The sequence below is a fragment of the Dreissena polymorpha genome, chromosome 14 (assembly GCF_020536995.1).
Source record: "Dreissena polymorpha isolate Duluth1 chromosome 14, UMN_Dpol_1.0, whole genome shotgun sequence".
NCBI classification, from domain to species: domain Eukaryota; kingdom Metazoa; phylum Mollusca; class Bivalvia; order Myida; family Dreissenidae; genus Dreissena; species Dreissena polymorpha.
The window spans coordinates 22,261,562-22,276,168 of NC_068368.1; the positions used below are offsets into that span (position 1 = coordinate 22,261,562).

Consider the following 14,607-nt stretch of genomic DNA (forward strand, 5'->3'; position numbering starts at 1 on the left):
ACTCTGCTAAATCTTGTCACTGAAACAATTACAGATACTATTAACCCTTTGCATGCTGGGAAATTTCTCGTCTGCTAAAATGTTGTCTGCTGAATTTCTAAAATTAGTATTTTCTTTGATTTTTTTTTCAAAGAAATTATACTATCAGAATAGCAAACAGTTTGGATCCTGATGAGACGCCACATTCTCTGGCATCTCATCTGGATCCAAACTGTTTGCAAAGACTTCAAAATTCGGTTCCAGTACTGAAAGGGTTAAGTGAATTTGGCAAAAAGAAATAGTAGATTACAACGATTACAATCAATTAAATAGTTTAAAATATTTACAAACCTGGTCAACTCATATGTTTCAGCAACAAATGATGAACTGATTTATTTTGAATATACATGTACATCAATTCTGAGCAAAAGTCAAATTGATCATACACATTTTTGTATGCAAAGAAATCAAGATTCCCTTCACACTTTTATTTTCAAAACTCAAAAAATGCATATTCAAACCATAAAGAAATAATAAAAAATTAATTGTCTGTTTATATTAATTTTGTTCAAGCATTAAAGATAATTTCTGCTAAAAGCACTTCTATTTAAAAATGGAATGAAAGACAGGGTAGTTAGTTGAGAGACAGTTAAATCTGAAGAGGTTGTTACTTGGGCATACCATGGTAAGTTTGACCTCTCTCTAGGCCTAATGTTCTTCCATCTGCTGGTAAATAGAATATGATTTAAACACTGCGCAGCATGTTGATATCTAGAACGTAAATTAATCGGTATATACAAGGTAATTGATCAAATCAATCACTACTTGCTTGCATATCTAGAACGTAAATTAATCGGTATATACAAGGTAATTTATCAAATCAATCACTACTTGCTTGCATATCTAGAACGTAAATTAATCGGTATATACAAGGTAATTGATCAAATCAATCACTACTTGCTTGCATATACACGGCAAAAAAAAACACTTCTTTATTGTATATACAACATAAATTAATTAGTTGTTACAGGTATATAGAATGTAAATTTATCAGTCGTTACAGGTATAAACAGGTCACTCCTTGCTTTCATAAACCATGTAAATTAATTACTACCTACTGTATATTAACTGTACATAAATCACTAAATGTTGGTTTATACACTGTTAATTTATCACTCCCCCTGGAATAAACAAACATAATCATTATATCACTTAATGTTGGTCTATACACTGTTAATTAATCATTACCCCTGGAATAAACAAACATAATAATTATATCACTAAATGTTGGTCTATTCCCTGTTAATTATATGTTGTAAAATCAATGTAAGTAAATTACTATTTGCTGGTCATAACAATTTAAATAAATCACTCTCTGCTTGCATAGAAAATGTAAATTAATCATCGTATGGTATATACAATGTTAATTAATCACTCCATCTGATTAGCAACAAAATCAATCATTTTTTGCTTTAAAACCGATGTAAATTATTCAGTTTCAGCTGGTATAAATAAGGTCAGTTTCAGTTAGTATAAAAAATGTAAATAAATAATAACAAGGCTCAAACATGAATTCAATCATACGCTGAAGTCAATCATACGCTGATCATTATCATGGATATTAGAGCAAGAACTGTTCCCACATATTGGCATCAACGAACAGTCAAACCCCAAGATCAATTTATTTTTCAACTAGCACTTCTTATCGGCTTTTTAACCTTCCCAATTAACACAACTGTCTACAACTGTCTACAACCAAAGTGCATGAAAAATCTGAATATGAAATTAATTACAAAACTTGGATAAATATCAGCAATCAAGACAGTACCATCCCAAATATAATTAACACAATTTAAGCCATAACCTAACCTTCTCAAGTATTCCAAAACACAACACATGCAACATATCATCCATTTTACCTTCAGTAATTGCTTTGTCCACTGCTGGTTGCGATGACTTGCTGCTCCGGTTATGTTTACCTCGGCCCCTTCTGCGGCCCCTACTATGGTGTATCCGTGGCATGTGGAGACCCACATACACTGTGTCTGCAGACCGGTGATCTACAAATACAGAGGACAGTAGTATACTTAAGATACCGGTGATCTACAAATACAGAGGACAGTAGTATACTTAAGATATACAAATACAGAGGACAGTAGTATACTTAAGATATACAAATACAGAGGACAGTAGTATACTTAAGATATACAAATACAGAGGACAGAAGTATACTTAAGATATACAAATACAGAGGACAGTAGTATACTCAAGATGTACAAATACAGAGGACAGTAGTATACTTAAGATATACAAATACAGAGGACAGTAGTATACTTAAGATATACAAATACAGAGGACAGTAGTATACTTAAGATATACAAATACAGAGGACAGTAGTATACTTAAGATAACGGTGATCTACAAATACAGAGGACAGTAGTATACTTATGATACAACTGAGCCACACTCTGGGAAAACAGCCATACTTTACAGCATATTAATGGTACCTAAGGGGGAAGTCAACAAAAATATATTACAAACTCATATAAAATCAAGAATACGGATCAAATTGAGTCTCCATCACAGAAAACTGGGTTTAATGCATGTGCTGAACATGTTGTTTCAGATACACCTGTGCAGTACCCACACATGTTGTTTCAGATACACCTGTGCAGTACCCACATGTTGTTTCAGATACACCTGTGCAGTACCCACAACGTGTTGTTTCAGATACACCTGTGCAGTACCCACAACGTGTTGTTTCAGATACACCTGTGCAGTACCCACAACGTGTTGTTTCAGATACACCTGTGCAGTACCCACAACGTGTTGTTTCAGATACACCTGTGCAGTACCCACAACGTGTTGTTTCAGATACACCTGTGCAGTACCCACAACGTGTTGTTTCAGATACACCCGTGCAGTACCCACAACGTGTTGTTTCAGATACACCTGTGCAGTACCCATGTGCTGAACGTGTTGTTTCAGATACACCTGTGCAGAACCCATGTGCTGAACGTGTTGTTTCAGATACACCTGTGCAGTACCCACAGGCAAATCAGGGACAACACTTTCCAACTACTCTGGATTTTTGCTCACTTTCCAACTACTCTGGATTTTTGCTCACTTTCCAACTACTCTGGATTTTTGCTCACTTTCCAACTACTCTGGATTTTTGCTCACTTTCCAACTACTCTGGATTTTTGCTCACTTTCCAACTACTCTGGATTTTTGCTCACTTTCCAACTACTCTGGATTTTTGCTCACTTTCCAACTACTCTGGATTTTTGCTCACTTTCCAACTACTCTGGATTTTTGCTCAGAAGAGACTTTAACCCTTTGCATACTGGGAAATTTGACGTCTGCTAAAATGGTGTCTGCCGAATTTCTAAAATTAGCATTTTCTTCAATGTTTTACAAAGAATACTATCAGAATAGCAAACAATTTGGATCCTGATGAGACGCCACGTTCTGTGGCGTCTCATCTGGATCCAAACTGTTTGCAAAGGGCTTCAAAATTCGGTTCCAGCACTGAAAGGGTTAAATGAAAAAATAGCATTAAAGCGGAAAGTGTCGACCATGATTAGCCTGTGGGGACTGCACAGGCTAATCTGGGACAACTCTTTAGGTACATGCATTAAGCCCCGTTTTCCCAAAGCAGCGCTCAGATACATAGCATGCTTGCTTATCAGTTTGCCTGATAAATTGATATTTGTATGACTGTTTTAAAAAAAAAGCTCAGGTCTACAATTTTCATTTTTTAAAAGTGTGCAAAAGTTTCATTTCAATTTTTTTCTTTAAGCTTAAATGAAATTGATATGTTAACTAAACAGCATAAATGCTATTTTGTACAACATCATCAACATTAAAACAGTAAAATATATCCAAACAAGAGCTGTGTTTGTGAAACACAATGCCCCCTACTGTGCCACTTTGAAGCCATATATTTGACCTTTGACCTTGAAAGATGACCTAATCCTTTCACCACTCAAAATGTGCAGCTCCATGAAATACACATGCATGCCAAATATCAAGTTGCTATCATCAATATTGCAAAAGTTATGACCAAAGTTAAAGTTTTGGGACAGAATGACAGACAGACAATCAGACAGACATGCCAAAAACAATATACCCCCGATCATTCGATCCGGGGGCATAAAAAGGATTATTCTTTTTGAGAAAATGAAAACCAGTTTTTCCCAAGGGAGCTGATTCAGTAATTCAGTGATATGCAATCAATAAGAGTTACTCCCCTTTGTTCATGCATTTTCAAAACTTATCACCTCATAATTAAATTGCTATGCGCTCTTGCAATATCCACTTTTATGAATGTTCTTCTAATAAACAAAACAAAAACTTGTAGAAAACAGGATCAAAAAACCATCTCCTGATAACAATAGGAGCTATTGCTTGGTGTTTTTTCAATTAAATCAACACTGAAAAAACTAGGTTTAAAACACCTAATTATCGATCTACAACAGGTTCAGTGACAACCGGGTATTGAGTGTGAAGCAAGGAAACTGGAGAGTACTTCATTTTGTAAATAGAAACGGATAAGGGTTAGGACGTATGTATTAAAGAGATCCTGGTTTTAAAAAACTTTAACCTAACCAAGAAGCTGTCTTTTGAAACACGACATGATGCAGTGTTTTTTTCATCATTTTGGGAATGGGACTGGGCCTTTTTGTATTGGAAAATATCACATTGTTTTGGTTAAAATTGGGAAATAAGTGTTGCTGTCTTTTCATTAAGAAATGCTTAAAATTTGACTATAAAACTTGTGTGAGTAAATTTACTAAGGTTTAATTTATAGAGCATGATAGGACATGAAATAAATGTTGAGATTTATTTGTATTTTTTTAAACCTTTAATTGGGAATTGTTGGATCCCATTTGGGCAAAATATATACATGTTCAGGGCTTGGGTCCCCCTAGAGGCCCCAAATTAGAACAATTAAAACACTACATGATGTCTTAAAATTGTACAGTACATCTAATTAAAGGTATAAGGTTTTGATATTATGCAGTCTCAATATAAAGAGCAGAAATTTGGGTAAAGGGGATTTTAAACAGATTTGGGAGCAAATAATTAACCAATATGGGATTCATAATGGGGCGAATGATTCCCACAATGGACCTGCTGAAACCCAAAACAGGACACATTGGTTAACCCATTTATGCATAGCATCTAGAAAAAAAGGCCCTGGCAAACAGCGTAGACCCAGATGAAACGCCACATGATGCAATGTCTCATCAGGGTCTGCGCTGTTTGCTTAAAGGAATTTATGTAAGAAATATTCTAAATATAGAAATAAAAATACTAGACATCCCTAATTTTGGAAATAAATTGATCCAATTTAGAAGGATGGGAGAGTCCACTAGGCATTAATGGGTTTAGCAGTTGCAGGATTATTGATCGCAGCAAATAGTTCCACCAAACTCGATATTCTTTAGTGCTTTTTGTTCAATATTCACTGAGATGACCTTTCCATTTATCAAATAACAGCATTCAGATAGGAGTCTTTTTTTTGGAAAACTAGGCTTAAAGAATGTGCGTAAAGTGTCGTCCCAGATTAGTCAGTGCAGTCCCCACAGGCTAATCAGGGACAATACTTTCCGCATAAAATGTATTTTCTTTTAGAAGAGACTTCCTTTCAACGAAAAATTCCACTAAACCGGAATGTGTCTTCCCTGATTAGCCTGTGCAGTCTTAGCCTGTGCAGACTGCACAGGATATTCTCAGACAACAGTTTACACACAAGTCCAACTTTTCCAATGCAAGGCTCATATTCTTTTGAGCGTTTTATTCAATATTTACTGAAATGGTCTTTATAATGTATCAAATTACAGCTTTCACATATTGATAATACAAATTATAGTTTAGATTCAAGGACAATATACCTAATAGTGTCTCGCTGTATAATCCATTGACCCAATTTCTATACATTTTTACCCTCTTTATGTCCTGCTTGTCCCAAAGATCAACATTTAAAGTTACTTGGAAGGATATAAACAGATAAAGGTCAACACTCCACTGACAAGAAGAAATCTATGGTTAATAATTACGTCTAAAAGATATCGGCACAATGGCCAGTGTTTACCAACCGATTCTTAGACTTTAGAATACAGAATGGAACTTATAACCAAGCAAAAATATGTCAAGTGTTTGAGTACATACAGGCTGCTAATTAAGAGTTATTTACAAAAATTTCTATATGAGGAATAATGTAGAAGGAAGAGGTTTCTGCCAAGTTTGACTCAAAATTAAAGCAAGTCTTGAATATTCCAATTTAAATAATGGTAGCCCAGGTTCTAAAATGTGGTTTGAATTAAAGGACAGTGTTTTTTTTCTCACCATTTTGGGAATGGGGCCGGGTCACTTTGGATTGGGAAAATTCGCGGCGTTTTGACTAACATTGGGAAATTAGTGTTGTTGTTGTTTTGCTAACAAATACTTCAAAATTGAGGATACAAGTGTGCACGGTATTATATTTACTAAGGTTGATCTTATATGGATGGGAGATGAACAAAATATTTATCTAAAAAAATAAGTTCCATTGGGAATTTTAAGCACCCATTTGGGAAAAATATTTACTTTTTTCCATTGGGAATGGGTCTGGTTACCGGACCTGATTTTGAATGAAAAACAAGATGTGTTTTTGAAACACAATGTCCCCCTATATGACGTTTGACCTTGAAGGATGACCTTGACCTTGACCCTTCACAACTCAAAATGTGCAGCTCCTTGAGATACACACGCATTTCAAATATAAAATTGCTAGCTTCAATATTGCAGAAGTGACATTACATGAGCAATTTTGACCTATATATTTGACCTTCATGGGTGACCTTGACCTTGACCTTTCACCACTCAAAATGTGCAGCTCCATGAGATACACATGCATGCCAAATATCAAGTTGCTATCTTCAATATTGCAAAAGTATTTTTAAAATAAGCGATTTGGGCCACATATATTTGACCTCTGACCTTGAAGGATGACCTTGACCTTGACCTTTCACCACTCAAAATGTGCAGCTCCATGAGTTACACATGCATGCCGAATATCAAGTTGCTATCTTCAATATTGCAAAAGTATTCATACAATGAGCGATTTTGGCCACATATATTTGACCTCTGACCTTGAAGGATGACCTTGACCTTGACTTTTCACCACTCAAAATGTGCAGCTTCATGAGATACACATGCATGCCAAATATGATGTTGCTATCTTCAATATAGCAAAAGTTATTGCAAAATGTTAAAGTTGGCGCAAACCAACCAACCAACCAACCAACAGACTAACCAACCAACAGACAGGGCAAAAACAATATGTCCCCCACTACTATAGTGAGGGACATAAAAAACACTGAAGGATGTTTGGTAGATATTCTTTTCTCACGACATCCAACATTGCAGCCTTTGAAGTTTCACTTCTTCAATAGCTATCATCTGTTCATTCTGAGGTGAATAAATTTCAAGTAACAAGTATGTAATACACACACTTTTTATTTGAAGTAGAGTAACAGGCTCAAATTTGGATCCAAACTGGCCCTTAAAGAACATTTTTACAAACAGCAAGGGGCAAATCCTTGCTCAAAATTGGCCCTTAAACCTTTCCCGCTCAGAAACAAATAGAAATGGCTACATGCAACTGGCATAAAACCAGAGCAGCCTGTGAGTAACCCGATGGCTGTTCAGGCTTATGCTGTTTGCTGCTCATCAGTAACATAGGGTTGGACATTAGGGTAACCCAAAGCCTTTAAAACTGGAATCTAGTAAGAACGATCTTTAATATAATTTGATTTTCTAAAGGACTACAAACGGGTTGAAAAGAGTTAAATACACAATCCTGTTTTCTACCTTGCAGCCAAGGTTACACTACAACTTAAAATACAAATATTGTTTGTTAAAAAGCGTTCAAATCCTGGCAAACCTTAGATATCTGCAAAATTGGCCTGAAACAACGCTCCCAAAACTTGGATTATTGCAAAATTGGCTTGAACAAAAGTCGAACCCTGGCAAACCTTTGATTTCTGCAAAATTGGCCCTAAAAAAATTCAAACCCTGGCAAACCTTTGATATCTGCAAAATTGGCCTGAAACAACGCTCCCAATACTTGATTATTGCAAAATTGGCCTAAACAAAAGTCGAACCCTGGCAAACCTTTGATTTCTGCAAATTTGGCGCTAAAAAAATTCAACCGCTGACAAACCTTTTATTTCGGCATCGCTGATGGTGGACGTGTGAACGAAGGAGCCCATGTCTCGGAGGGGAAGCCCCGGTTGGTTAGCATCGGTATCCATGGCTACAGACAGCTACACCCTACCCTGAAAGAAAAAAAAATCCCTCAAACTTTAAGCTTTTTATTTATTTTTGATTTATAGAAAGTGTCTTCTCGACCAAAATCAAGTCAATGCAAACAGTGTTGTCCCTTATTAACCTATGCTGGCTGCACAGGCTTGTCTTGAACAACACTTTATGCATACGCATTTAACCAGTGCGCAGCTTAATTAGTCCATTTCCTGGGAAACACCAATTCTTTGAGTTTGATGTCTTTTGAAAATATCTCAAGAACACACCCAAAGCGGGGATTGGAACCAGAACCTTCCCATCATAAAGAGAGTCGCGTTCTGAGAAAACTGGGCATAATGCACGTGTGTAAAGTGTCGTACCTGATTAGCCTGTGCAGTCCGCACAGGCTTATCAGGGACGACATTTTCGCTTTAATGACATATTTCTTTTAAATGAAGTCTCTTATTAGCAAAAATCCATTTTGCGGACTGCACAGGCTAATCTGGGACGACACTTAACGCACATGCATTATGCCCAGTTTTCTCAGAACACGACTCAAGAGAAAACTTAATCCAAAACATCACAGCAAGGCTGAATGGTAAGGTCACATCAGGTTTGGTGTTACAGATTAATAAAGAACGGGCAATAGTAACAAATGCGTATTTATGCAGGTTTTTTTAGCAAGTTATGTTCTTGACAATCAGACGCATCTAGTAAACCCATAAGGTTACATTCCACTTAATACTTTTGTATCCCTCAGTCATTGCTCCAGCTAGGATTTGAAAAGGGCAGGGTGGGGCCTCGGACAGGCAAGGCGGGGCTTCGGAAGGGCAGGGCGCGGTGCCCTTCCATTTAGGCCTAGCTGGAGCACTGCCTGTGAAGTAGAAACTATTTCTAGAGAGTTCTTTTTCTCATTTAGTTCAAAAGAGATGTAATGATTGCTTCCATGCCATTTGTGGTTATTTCCTGTATCCTGTATGTGTGTGTCTGCACAATTTTGGTAAATTTGATTTGGAACTACATCACGCCGGGTATGCGAATACTTCGTTTACGGATGGCACTTCACTAACAGAGAACAACAAACGCCACGCGCTAGAGGTAAGTTTTATTTAAAGTTATATCCTAAAGATTAGTTTTTAAGACAAGACACATGGTCGAGTTGATAAATGGTGTATCCTTTTGTATTGGGAATACACAATTTCACGGAAGTATGGTACAGTTTTGCCCAAAAAATAGAAAATTCGATCGGAAAACAGCATAAACTGTATGAACAGCAAACATTTTAACAAAATAAAACTACTTAGAATTATTGCAAGAAATTGTTTGCTATTCCAGCATGTAGAGTAATCTCTGTGCTTCAAATACTGAAATGTTGATAGCATTCAATGAAATATAAACAAAGATAGTGCATGTTGTAATAGGTGGCATACATAAAGTTGCAGCCACTTTGTTTACCGATAAAGGGCACTTCAGATTACGGAGACTTTCAACAAAGCGGGCACTCTAATAACTGAGTTTTATCTTCTATCTTAAATGCATTTATTTATATTATGGCTATTCATACGAAACATTTTGAAAATATATTTTTCAAAAATCACATTACTATTAATTTATACTATGTTTATTATAATTGCAATTTTCAAATAAGATAATATTTATTATTAAATAAATGTGTACGGATAATGCGGATCAACACAATCGTGTTTAATTTTACTTATAGCAGGGCTCTAGATAACGGTAGTGAAGGGGTCTTAATGAGGCAAATACACATTTGTTCTTCATAAAATCCTATGTCGGTTGTGCTTATTTGAATCGCATCATCAAAACGATACTTATGCGTAGCAACAAAATGAAAAAGAGAATGGTAAAACTCCCTTAATTTTGAGCCCTGCTTATAGGAAGCAATTCCCTTTACGCAACGCTAACGTTTGCTCGAAGTGCGATTCACCTGACCCTAAATCACTGTATTGGTTGAGTTTTAAGAATCACGGTTAAAATTAAATCGTAAAAACAACTGATTCTGGAAAAAAGGAATGTGTACATAAAATGTTTAAATGTCATATTATGGAGTCAGTACTTAGTATACCCCCACAAACGAAGTTTAGGGTGCTATATTGGATAGAACTTCATATGCAGCATGTGTTGTGTTTATATTAAAAACAAAGACGGATATGCATAATTTTTACACCACTGTTGTGTGATTATATCAACCCCGCCCGTTCTTTTATTGCTATTTTCGTTTATTGGCATTGAGCCAAAAAGTTCCAATAGAATTTCGAACCTGCATCGCTGCTGATATTAATCTCTGAGAGGCAGTTTAAGCAGAGTGATTATTCATGACATGCTATCTAATATATAAGTAAATAGCCTTAGTACCTTCATTTGGACATAAAGATAAATGCTTTAGATCAACCGCTTAGAACGTAATTTAAAATATATGGTCATATAGATTTTACTCAAAAGACATATCCAATTTGTTTAACATTTATCTTTCACATTTATACCAAATCATAATCATATTTCAAAGGGATAAGAACATGCTTCGGTAATTCGTTTTTTATTTGCGTACTAAGTACATACATTTTTATTTATTGCCTGCTTACTTTAACAGTATTCCACAGCGAATTCTGCATTTTTGATTCACAAAAAACGAGTGTGTTATATCTGGAAAAAAGTGTCTAGATGTCGGGAAACGAAGTGCCATTGTTTTTTAGATGATCGGTAAACGAAGTGCAGATGAAAAATGTGCATGCGACTCTTAAAACATTAGAATTTTCTCAAATTCATTAGTAAACTAAAATGTAACATGTTGTAACATTACTGGATATATTGATCTTTTATTTCGAATTGTAAGCACGTTCTTGATTTATTTCCAAGTATGTTTATTTTGTTTAAATATGTACTCTATCATTCAATTCATGCTGATTATCGATGGACTTTTTATCGTTTTTTTTTAATAATTCACCGTTTTTCGAGAATTTCTTTCTTCGCAATACAAAGTGCTATACCATTAATCACCCAAACAATGTTCTGTGTCTAAAAACCAAATAAACAGAACATAAATACAAAAAAGCTGAAGAACTCACCTCTCGCGCGTGGCGTTTGTTGTTCTCTGTAAGTGAAGTGCCATCCGTAAACGAAGTATTCGCATACCCGGCGTGTACATTGAAAAATGATTGTTTGGGGTGCATTTGTTGAAGTTACTCACAGACGAAACATTTTTTTCCGGGGTGCTTGCATTTTGAGAAATGGGATTTTCTTAGAAGTAGCATGATATATCTTTTTTATTTTTATTTTTCTAAAGAAGACATATTCATATCAAAATTCATAATCTAAGTAAGGCTTACACAGTCTGACTTAAAGAAAAGGCAGGAAATATTCCTTCAAAGTTGGCCATTTCATATTGGATCCCTATTCCCTATGGGAATTGGATTCAGTGTAAAATATAAACAATAAAATGTACTGGAATTATCCCAGGACCAAATGCCAAAACATCTAGAATAAATGGCAAAATCGACTTAACCTGAAACCTACAGAACAGGCAGACAGGACAATCTCAATATAAAACAAGCTTCCATATCAAGATGCCAGGAGAATATACGATAAATGTTTGACTGCACATTCAAAATCTTCAATACATTAGTTACATATGCTTTTCAAAAATGGTGCTCAAGCTATTAGGTCAACAAAATTAATGTTTTTATTTTTGCTATTTATAAATGTTGTTCAAGTTATCAAGTAAACAAATGTGAAGAAAATATCATCAATAAAAGATTATTAAAAGATTAATAAAAGTTTCCAAAATATTGTATATTTCAATCGGATTTAAATTTATCACTCTAACCTGCTAAGTCTATATTCAATTAATACAATCCTGACATACAACAATAACTCTGTCTTCAAAATTAACCTAAGGCTGTACACAAGTTTTCAGGCACTTCCAAGTACATGTACTGATAAGAAGAAAACAACAATGTCAAAGCACTTTGACCTCAAACATCAAGATATAGAACTACCTAAGCTTGGACTTGTGTGGGGATTGGTTATGATATTCTTTCCACGGCCCCTACTTCTGATATAACTAGGGTAGATATCAGTTACTCACACAAGGATGTGCACTTCTAAAGTACCCGCATACCAGAAAACCCATGAAAAAAGTGACTTGGTTCACTGATATGATTGATATTGCCCGATTAGTGCAAAAAGGTACCATGGGACATTGAAATTAGAAGGCACATGGAACCTTTTTGCACCAATGGCGCGATTAATACTGTTGAAAACGAAAAATCCAGCAACCATGAAACAAACAAAAAGCGGGGCCTTAGAGTGCAAACCATGGGAAGGTGACAGTCCTAGTGTAACTCAAAACATGTGACATTGTTGGTTAGATGGTTACAAAGTATTTTACATGACATGTGGAAGTTTAACAACCCCAAAATCGTGTACTTGTAAAACCTTCATTAAATAGACTCTTTCTCACCAGGATACTAAATTATTTTCCATGTTGAGAGAAAACCAAAATATTACCTTTGAGCCTTCTTTTTACTCTTGAAAAACGGGTCTTATAAGTGCAGTCTGGAAAAATGGGCCTTATAAGTGCAGTCTGGGAAAACGGGCCTTATAAGTACAGGTGTTAAAGGGATCTTTTCACAGTTAAATTGACAAAATTGACAAAAGTTGTTTCAGATTCGCAAATTTTCGTTTTAGTTATGATATTTGTGAGGAAACAGTATTACTGAACATTTACCATGGTCCAATATAGCCATTATATGCATCTTTTGACGATTTGAAAACCTAAAAATTATAAAGCGTTGCAACGCAAAACGATTGAATAATTTGGAGAGTTCTGTTGTTGTCATTTAAATGTACGAAACTATGTAGATTGCTTAAATAAGGTATAAAATACTTAAACTGTGTATGCCCGGCGGAATAGCCGAGAGGGCTATACACTACGCGACCCATGATTTTTGCCTAATTTGCGAAGTCAAGGCGGGCATTTTGCTTTTTGGGTGGAAAATCACCGCGATTTCACGTGACTCGTCACTTCGACGTCGCGCGAGAGCAAGATAATCCTCGCGATAAATTCCCTCAATGTTGTGGTGATTCGCTGCGATTCGCTGCGATTCGCAGCAATTCGCCGTGATAGCAGTGGATATCGTTGACATCGATGATTCCCCAATTCATGCATATAAACCAAATCGTATTGATAACTGTATACATAACGCTTTTCTAATGTTCACAATTATCAAATAATCCAACATAATTGCAACATCACTTCCAAAAAATAATCTTAAACATTTATGTCGGTAAATATGTTTGAGAATTTCATTAACACAACTATATGACTACGCCATTTTTCAGAAGTGTAAAGAGTATAGTGCATAATGTGGGACACAGCTTTCATTGGATGAGCGTATTTAAATTTAGATCGAATGCAATACGATCTTACAAAAAAACGTTTAATTGCGTCATACGCCTTCATGTAAAAAAACATTTTCCTCCTGGAAATTGTGCTATCAATGCATAATATCATCAAAACATTTTTTCGACACGCAAAGCGTTGTTACAAATTAATATACAATTCAAAACGATTATACTATAAGAATTAATGCTCCGTTAAATTCCCAAATGAGAATAATAATTTATAATCCGAAACACACTTCCGATGTTTTAATATTAGCACGACGTTCACAAATGCTTCCAATATAGCCATCATGTATATTTCCCGACAAAAGAGCGCGAAAATTATGCGGCAATGTACAAGGTCAAGGTAAATAGTGTGCAAGTATTGATTTTTTATACAAACTGCGTAGCGCAGAGAACATTGAATTCTGTTGATTTCGGTTAAATGTTTCTTTGGTATTTTTAAAACAGTTATATCGCCAACAATTTGATATTACTTTTAAAGTCATATCAAATCAAACACGCAGTATCCGTATCGTTACTGATAGAAGTAAAACATAATACCTTGACGTGTATAGTTTTTTGTTGTGAGAGACCATCTGAGTAAACGCCGAAAAATATATACAAACTGTTATTTTTAGTTAATGCCCTTTGATCCATTATTGCAATTAATTGGCAGCGCCATCTTGTTGTTTCTGTGATTGTCACATCTTTTCACAGTTTGAACACGTACAAAGAGTGCCAATTAGACACTAGAATAAACACTATCACCTGCTGGACAGTACACAATAAATAATCAAATGTTGAGGGGTTTTTTTGTTTTGGATGTGAAAACCCAGAGAAATGCATGTACATTATACATCATAATATTTATTTAACTTTGCAAATGCTTAGTGCTACGTTGATATACTCGTTTTTTTTTTCAGCAAAACA

General features: G+C 35.4%; 1 pseudogene; it reads right to left on the reverse strand.

Moving 5' to 3' along the window:
- Window positions 1-14,607, reverse strand: part of LOC127857222 (sodium bicarbonate cotransporter 3-like) — a 233,355-nt pseudogene that overhangs the window by 171,797 nt on the left and 46,951 nt on the right.